Source organism: Podarcis filfolensis (genome assembly GCF_964270895.1).
Source record: "Podarcis filfolensis genome assembly, chromosome: 9".
Lineage (NCBI taxonomy): Eukaryota > Metazoa > Chordata > Lepidosauria > Squamata > Lacertidae > Podarcis > Podarcis filfolensis.
Window position 1 is genome coordinate 55,365,849 of NC_139610.1, and position 9,443 is coordinate 55,375,291.

The following is a 9,443-nucleotide window of genomic DNA, read 5'->3' on the forward strand; positions in this document are numbered from 1 at the left end:
TTTTATATAACGTACACCCAAGTACTGTTGCAGAAAGCCTGCTAAGTGGCAAAAAAGAAACACTTCCAATTCGATTAAAGCTCCCATTACAGATCTAACATATGACCTATGGGAGTGATTGGAATTAGGTTTAATGCTAAATAATAAATACAAGAAGGCACAACGTTTTGCATTTGACTGGCACATTCCTGGTAGATTATGGTTTAGTAGCCTTGATCTCGTTAAATGGCAATTATTTTAAAAGGGCACAAGGAAGCTTCCCTCGTCGTCCTGCCACCCCCCCCCCCGCCCACCACCCACATTGAGTAACTGGCTCTCATCACGGGATCCGGCAATTACGAAGCCAAGATAGCACAGAGAATTGCGAAGGTAGAGAATTGCGAAGGGGAGCAAATGTCCTCTCCAGTTCTCTCTTCCTTCCCCAGGATGGGGGGCTTCACTTTCCTTCTGCGCCCCTGACCTTGCCGTCCTGAAAAGTCCACAGCCCCCCTCTCTCCCCCCCTCCCGCCCTCTCTCTTGGACTGCGCCTGCCTTTGTGTCTGCTTGTCACTCACCGGTAAACCAAATGAGAGCTGATTCATGAAAAGCACAAAGCCGGGGGGGGGGGACACTTTCACACATTAAAGATCTCGCACGCACGCACGCCTCTCTAACCCGCTGCGTCCAGGCAGAACGTCCCTGCCCTCTAACGCTAGGCACCTCTCAAGAAAGAGTTTGCTTTTGCCCAGAGATCACAAACCCTCTTCCACTTTATTGCTATTCTTTTTTTAGTAAGGGCATATACTCTTAAAGTTTTGGTCACATAACCCAACCATCGATTTTTTTAATTTTGTAAAGCGACCCTCCGCAAACTTGCTTTCCCCAAGGCCACTTGGGAGTCTCTTTCCAGAATAAAGCCCGGACGCGATTAAGAACTCAGCACGTGTGTAAGCGAGAACACACGTTTAAAGGGCGGCTGCAACTGGGGGTGGGGGGTGTAGCGTGGAAGCGAAGAGGAGGAAAAAGAAGTGCAATTTTATAAGACAGAAAAAAACAAAACTTAAAGCAGATCGACTTCTCTGTCCAACAAACACAAAGGTGTGTGTGTGTGTGGGGGGGAGATTCATCCACCCCAAACCCAAGTAGCTAAAACAGCAAAGTTCACAAGGCGAAAGCTACACACATACAGGGGGAAATAGAAGGGGGAAGGAACCCCCAAAATAGCTTCGAATTTTTCTATTTGTCAGCCATGTTGGCGAAGCTGCTGTAATTTTCTTTTCCATTTGGACCCGCGGAGAGTTGTGTGTGTGTGTGTGTTTCTTTCCCTAAAAGTCACACCAAGGAGCCCCACGGGCTACTAAAGGAGGTCAGAAAAGGAGAGCGTTTCGGAACAGGGGGGAAAGGGAAAGAGAGACAGAGAGAGGGAAGAAGGAGAGAGAAGCGCGCCTCTGACCTCTTTCCAGCAGTCCCCTCCGCCTCGCCGAATCCAGCCGAAGCAATCTGCTCTCCCTGCTAACCAATCCTAAAGGGCAGCCATCTTGCTTCCTTCTGCTCCTTTACGAAAGCAGCCTAGCCTCCGTATCAATATTCATAAGGCCGTTTTGACGTCTGCTCCCTCCTCGCTCGGCGGAGCCCCAGCGTCGCTCCCAGCGGCGGACGTGACTGCCATCCGAACGAGGGCGGGAGAGGGGGAGGCTGCTGCTGCTGCTGCTGCTGCTTCGCTGTCTCCCCGACAGCGCCAGGGCGGGCGAGCGAGCGGGCTCGGGCTACTGGCTACTGGCAGAGACGCCAGCCTCTCCCCCTTTGGGGGTTTTCCCACACAAAGGCGTGGGAGACTTTTTACTGGGATATCTCTATTGGGTTGTTCTAACAGGGGAGCCGGATAGGAAAGGGTGGTGTTGTAACGCGCGCGCGGGGGGGGGGAGGTGGTGTTTGGTGGATTTTATTATTTTTTATCACTTTTTCGGCTCTAAAACCAGAAGGGCAGGAAATGCCAGAAAGCAGTCGCGTGTTTTTTGTGTGTGTTTGTGTGTTTTCCCAGCCCCCCCCATCCGCCCTTTTCCTTGCTGCTGCACTGCAGCCCCGATAATGTGACACAGTTGCAGACAAAGGACTCAAAACAAGGAGCTGTCATTCTTAACAGATGTTGTTTCCTGGTTAGGGAGGGAGGGAGGGAGGGAGGGCGAGCGCGCGCACGCGCGCATCCCACTCCCGGGTCCTTTAAGCAGCAAGAGGCTCCCACAATGGCTCGCTTGCTTGGCAAGGCGAACTTCGGCTCGGGCGCAGGCCCCGCCCCGCGATTTGCATATTCAGCGCTGGCTCGGGCGCCATTGGCTGGAAGCGCGGGCTCGGCGGTGCTTTTTAAAGGGCTGATGCGCCCAAGTTCTCCAAAGTCCGCGGGGTTTCTCTCGCCGCCGCCGCCTCCTCCTCCTCCTCCAGTCCCACCTCCTGTTTACGCCGGGCATGTGAGCGCACGGGGAGCAGCACGTGGATGGCACCGATCAAGGTCGGAACTCTTTGGTGGTTTGTGTTTTACTGCAGACAGAAGAATCCGTTGGCTCAGGGAGAGTCATGAGGGGATCAGCCCAGTCCTGTAGGATCAATGGGTCCGGGCATGTTTAACTGGACTGCATGTTGCAGCATATTCATTGAAAAACCACCCTGCGTTTTGTTTTTAAGAAGTTGTAAAACGAGAACAGACTGCCTTTTGTTGCACTTAAAAAGAAAAAAGAAAAAGGAGGAAAGAGAGAAAAGTTAATCCAAACCATTGGATCATTTTTGGAATGTCGTCAATGTGTGGTCACAAATAAAAAGGATGGATATAGAACAATATCTTCCTAAACCATACTCGGAGTAAACCTATTGCAATCCATTGGCTTAAGTTCCACCGAATGGAAATACAGGATAACATGGCAGACGTTGTACAATTGAAACATGTATTGCAAAGAAATACGCACAAGCATTAGATACAAAAGAGTAACACTGAAGCAGCACATGGAGATAGTTTGTTGCTTTGAAACTTGTTTTGCACATTTGTAGTGATACAGTTTGTGTTGAAGAATTGTTTTGGTTTAAAGCGTTTGTATTTTGCTGTAGAATATAACAGAGCAGGCAATAATAATATTTTTATTATTTATACCCCACCCACCTGGCTGGATTTCCCCAGCCACTCTGGGCAGCTTATAGAATACATAAAAAACAGCAGGTGGATGGTCATTCTTAACCATATTTCATAACCATACTGAACAGTATTATATACCTATATAATAATATGATTTATGATATGTAATAGGATATTATGATATGGTTATTATGATGAACTAAGAAGAAGAACAGGGACGCGGGTGGCGCTGTGGGTTAAACCACAGAGCCTAGGACTTGCCGATTGGAAGGTCGGCGGTTCGAAACCCCACGACGGGGTGAGGTCCCGTTGCTCGGTCCCTGCTCCTGCCAACCTAGCAGTTTGAAAGCACGTCAAAGTGCAAGTAGATAAATAGGTACCGCTCCAGCGGGAAGGTAAACAGCATTTCTATGCACTGCTCTGGTTCGCCAGAAGCGGCTTAGTGCTGCTGGCCACATGACCCGGAAGCTGTACGCTGGCTCCCTTGGCCAATAAAGCAAGATGAGTGCCTCAACCCCAGAGTCGGCCACGACTGGACCTAATGGTCAGGGGTATAAACTAAGCTGACACTAAGGGTGCAATCCTAAATCCACATACCTGGGAATAAGCACCTTTGAACACAATGATACTTCCTTTTCAACAGATGTGTATAGATAGGACTGCACTCTTCAGCTAGCAATCCCATACACCAGAATCTGGTTTAAAGTTGCAACAGATCTAGGACTCATTCAGCAGATGCTGCTGCTGTTCTGCATAAGCCTGGCAGAGGGTAAACAAGCTTTTAAAATAGTGTGTCATACCAGGTTGTCAGGTCATGATGTGAACTGAGGAGAATGGATTTAGGATCCAGCAGAAGTACCCTGTTTGTGGTCCTGCCTCTGCTACTCCCCCAGAATGCCCCTTTTGGGAATTTATATTAGCCTCAGCCCTGCCACCTTTGGTTCAGCTGGCTGAGTCAGAATAAGCAAATTACATCAGCATAAAGGTAAAAAAAGGTAAACGACCCTTGGACAATTACGTCCAGCCAAAGGCAACTATAGGCTGTGGTGCTCATCTCACTTTCAAGTTGAGGGAGCCGGTGTTTGTCCACAGACAGCTTTCCGGGTCATGGGGTCATGGGGCCAGTATGACTAAACCTCTACTGGCACACCTTCCCGTGCAGCGGTACCTATTTATTTACTTGCACTGGCATGCTTCTGAACTGCTGAGCCAGGGTTGGGGTGTTAATGCTGGCTGATCCCAGCTGAGCTGGAAATCCTAAACTGCTCATCCCAGCAGATCTTGCCATAGGATTGCCCTTTGAATGTGTGAACATAGGGAGCAAATCTTTCTTTCACGAAACCCTCAGAATTCCCTGTTTAAGGAGGTCCATGTGACGTTCATTCAGAACTGTTGCACATGGAGTCTTGTGAGTGGCTAAAAGGTGCAGAACCTCCTCTGTTCCTTTCTTTAGAAACTTTCAGAGACGTTGCATGATCACTTCCTCCTTTGACAATTTATTCCACTGCCTGACTGTTCTTATAGCGTCTTGACAGGATTATCAAGACAATCTAGAACAGGGTGGTCCAATCTGCAGCTTGCAGGCTCCTTTTGGCAGACCTTGGCAACATTCAAGAAATTACATCTTAAAGCCTTAAAACATTAAGTCTGATTACTTGAAATATCATTTAAATATATTAAATTTGTAGTTAATTATGCATATATTTAATTAACTATATTGTGTATATTAAATCATATTAAATATATTGCCAACACTTTAATTTACACTGTGGAAATATATTTCAGCATGTGGCTCATGGGATCTGTGTCAAAGTACTCCTGCAGTCCACTTGGTATGAAAAGTTTGACCACCCTGATCTAGAGCAACTTGGTTGCAAAAAAAGTGCCATTTTAACCTGTTTTATCCAAATCTGCAAACTGTTACTGTATCCTCCACCCTTTAATCACTCTTTTCTCTAAACTACATATACTAAGTTCTTTCAGCTTTTTAAAAATAGGCCATGTGTGCCAACAGGCCATGATGCTATGCATGTTTGCTTGAAAGTAAACCCCACCGAGATGGGGCAATGGGGCAAATGTAGATAGGATAGTACCCACACAGTTGTAATAAGTGCTGGTTATGACGCGGGTGGCACTGTGGGTTAAACCACAGAGCCTAGGACTTGCCGATCACAAGGTCGGCGGTTCGAATCCCCACGACGGGGTGAGCTCCAGTTGCTCGGTCCCTGCTCCTGCCAACCTAGCAGTTCAAAAGCACGTCAAAGTGCAAGTAGATAAATAGGTACCGCTCCAGCGGGAAGGTAAACAACGTTTCCATGCGCTGCTCTGGTTTGCCAGAAGTGGCTTAGTCGCTGGCCACATGACCCGGAAGCTGTACACTGGCTCCCTTGGCCAATAAAGCGAGATGAGCACCACAACCCCAGAGTCGACCACAACTGGACCTAATGGTCAGGGGTCCCTTTACCTTTATGACCCCTGAAAGATTATATCTCCTTATACAAACCTGTCTGGTTGCTAAGATCCTTCAGTGGGCACCTTTTCTTGGTCCCATCAACATCTGAGGCATAATTGGTGGTGACATGAGAGATAGGCGTTCTCTCTTACCACAACATACAGGAGTAAGCCTGATCAAAGATTATGGATTGGATCCATACTTATGCTGCAGTCCTAACCCCAGTTATTGGGGAGTCAGCCCCATTGATTTCAGCAGAACTTACTTCTGAGTTGACATGGTTAGGATTGCACAGTTAGTCATACATATTACTAGGCCATTGAAATAAATGAGGTTTAACTATGACCAACTTAAGCACCATTGGTTTAAATGGGTCTCCTATCAGCATGACTAAGTCCTCAACAGGACTATAAACTTAAAGCAGTATGGTACCACCTTGCACAGTCACAACTTCCCCTAAAGAATCCTGGGAACTATAGCTTGTTGTGGGTGCTGTGAGCTGATAGGAGACCCCCTATTCCCCTCACAGTGCTACAATTCCCAGAGTTCCCTGGGAAGTGGGCTTGATGGTTTAACCACCCTTACCACGTATCTTACCACGTATATGCTTTGTCTGCAAAACTGGCACTGTTACAGGTACCACATAATACCCTTTTCCAGGGATAAACCAATCTTGTAGTGTGGCAGCACCCACATTTTGGAATTCCTTTCCTATTGGCATCAGGCTGGTGCCTTCCTCGTTCTTTTTTCAATATCTCCTCAAAGAATTTTTGTTAGGTAAGCCTATCCATACATGTAAAATGTTGACAAGTGTCCTAATCTGATTTTCAGCTTCTTGTTGGTTTAAACTATTTTTTGGATGGTTGTTTTTGCTGCTGTTGTATTTTTTTTACTGATAATTTTATTGTAAACCACTTTGAGAGGTTTCTTATTTCATGATACAACCCAACAGTATTTGAAATTTGTGGAGTAAATATATAAAATAATGTGTTCACATGAGGTGACTGCACAGTCCCCCTGCCTTGCTTTTGCCCTTGTGCAACACAACTAACAGTCTGCTATACTGTTCTTGCAGTGGATGGGCAACAGTGCCATGTTTGAATAGGAAGCAACCTTGGTTTGCCTCCGCAGGGACTGCTGGGCACCTTAGTTTACTCAAAACACAGTGCCTATAGATGCATGGAACTAGGTTTCTATATTTATGCACATTATGTTTAGTAAAATGATCCATAAGGTCACCTCCCTTTTTTCATTTCATCTTTTAAGCCTCTCCCTGCCCTGATCTGTGTCCTTCTATGTTATAACAGGTGGTTCTTGTCTGCCTGGAATCTTCTTTGGCTTTCGCCCAGCTTGGAAACAAGCCTAGACCCCTTCCTTGCCAATGTTCCCCCTCCTGTGCTATGACATATGTTGCTCTTTTTTTAAAAAAGACAAGTGCTTCTTAGTCCCCACCAAAAGAAGCAGCTGCTGACCTGAGCAGCCTGAAGATCATAAAGAAAACATGTTTTCTTAGGAATACTTTGCATGCAGCTTACTTGATACCCTTTTCTCTTGTTATATAGCATAGCAAAAGAGACACACAAGCATGCTTTGTTCTCTGAGCTGCATGTAGTAAATGAGGACATTCTTGAAATGCTTACTTTTCTAGGTGTGGCATGGCTATTTTTGAGAAGCACTTCAGGATGCCCAACAAGAGATCTTATTTCTTAACAGCCTTGATAAAACCAAGAACAGCAGTTTGAACAAAGCAGCGGGATATCATTTCACCACAGAATGTAACCCTTGGCTACAAAACGTCTGCCTTATGTTTTTCTGAATTAGCTTGGTCTCCAGGGCTGCTAATTGACACCATGGCTTTCAATTAACATATTTAAATTTATTTCCCACCCTATCCACAAGGGCTTGGGGCAGGTGACAGTATTACCTAAGTATTGTCCTTGAAGCAACCTAGTAAGATTGTTACTAGGCCGAGATTCTTAGTCCTTCAACCAGAGCTTCAGCGATGGGCAAGGATTCAATGCCAAGTTCTTCTGTGACTGTGCAGACGGTATGCATCTTCTTGTGGTGTTGATGTGGGTTTATTGGAGGCTGTAGGCAATTCACAAACTTTAATTACCACAGCCCACCACGCATAGAGGCTGCATGCTGTGGCACAGTGTGAATCGGGTCAAAATCATTTATAAGTTCAAATTTTGATCTTCGTTTTCCAAACCATTTCGAAATGCTGAGGGAGTGAATGAAAATGTCCTTCCTGAAATGTATTTTAAGCACTTGAAATCTATGCTGAAAATGCTAAACCTGTAAAACTTCATGCACCTGCTCTCTGCCTGTCCATGACTGCCAAGGTGGTCTTTGCTAGGCAATGAAAAACATTGCTCGACAGTGCAGTCTGGTGCATGTCTACTCATAAGCCCATCCTATTGAGCTCAATGGGATTTACTTCAAGATAAGTACATATAGAACTGCAGCTTAAAATAAGAGACCAGACCAGTTTGCACACAAAACTTAATTGGCTAACTGTAAGTGGGCAAGATTTTAGAGGAAAACTTGTGGCTACTTTGCTCCTCATTTGGTCCTGCTGCAGCTGTCTTACCCAGAGCTAAGCTATAGTTTGTTTAGCATTGCGTCCAAATCTGGGCTCATGGTTTGTTGTGAACTTTAGCATAGGCTTGTTCTTAGCTTACCACTTGTGGTTTGTCTGAGGAATATAAACCATACATTTGGACATAACACTAAGCTAAATAGTGGCTTAGCTCTGGCTAGTGCAGTAGCAGGAAGAATAAAGTACAGAGGATTTTCCTCTGAGTAACCAACCACAGTCTCACTCATTTGCACTTAGCCATGGCTTGAGTTATGTCCAACCCTGCCGCTGGGTCTTTTAGGTTAAACAAATTGACCATTTCTCACATGATCCCTGTCGACTTCTGAGCCACTTGCCTCATGGAGACCAACTCTTTGCTACGTCTTAAGCTCTCCTTAGAACCCAATAAATAATACTACCAATTGTTTTGTTTCAGTAATTCTTGCTTGCTGCTACATGGTTTTTAGCTTAATGATTGCTTTTGTATCTCATATAATGTGCATTTTGTGTATGTTAAATCTATGGTATATTTCAAGATAAATAAATAGAAAATACTTGTAGCTATGTCATCAGTGTTTCAGCATTAACTATCCATGCCCCTCTCCTCAAAACCATGCTTGAAACAGAAATGTAAATTAAAAATTCAGGTTTGACACCATTTTTTATAATCATATCAGGGAGCTTGTGTGTGTGTGTGTGTGAGAGAGAGAGAGAGAGAGAGAGAGAGAGAGAGAGAGAAAGAGAAATAGTATGAAGGAGCAACCTGAAAGTTAGAAACACATTTATGTTTGATTTGTCATGCTTGGATTAAATTTCTTATTATGGGTTGCTGCAGACAACAAACTACCAAGGACAAACTTAGCTAATCAGCTATCTGGCTGCCTGTAGCAGCTACATATGCAGTGAAAATTTCACTACAGCTACACATCTCTAGATTTATTAAAAGAGCAGGTGACAGTAAAATTCTCATCATCATGTGCATGGATGCTACAAATGAATGTAGTTTTGTCTACACAGTGGCAAATTTTCCTATCAAGAATTATCATGCTATAAACTACTTAATTTAAAAACATTATGTGAATTAGGAAAACTACTTCCAGGATCTACTTCTGTTCTGGGAGTGATCTCCAGTTAATTTGCTTATATCTAGTAGCAATGACGTTTTCCTGGTATTACTCACCTAGTATTACTCATCTCTCAGAGCCCCTTTTGAATCAGACTAGAGTGGAAACCTGAAAATTTGCCTTCCAGGTTCCTATTGCTATTTCCTGGCAGTAAAAGCTACCTTGTAAACACAGTGCAAGGTAAAG

General features: G+C 44.9%; 1 protein-coding gene across 2 annotated transcripts in view; it reads right to left on the reverse strand.

The window, feature by feature from the left end:
• The window catches only part of TET2 (tet methylcytosine dioxygenase 2), a 70,421-nt gene extending 68,725 nt beyond the window's left edge, over window positions 1–1,696 (reverse strand). For both annotated transcript variants that reach the window (XM_083631578.1, XM_083631577.1), the window contains exon 1: window positions 1,433–1,696. The gene's annotated coding sequence lies outside the window, so the exon portion shown is untranslated. The remainder of the gene's footprint in view (window positions 1–1,432) is intronic.
• Window positions 1,697–9,443: the final 7,747 nt, after the last annotated feature.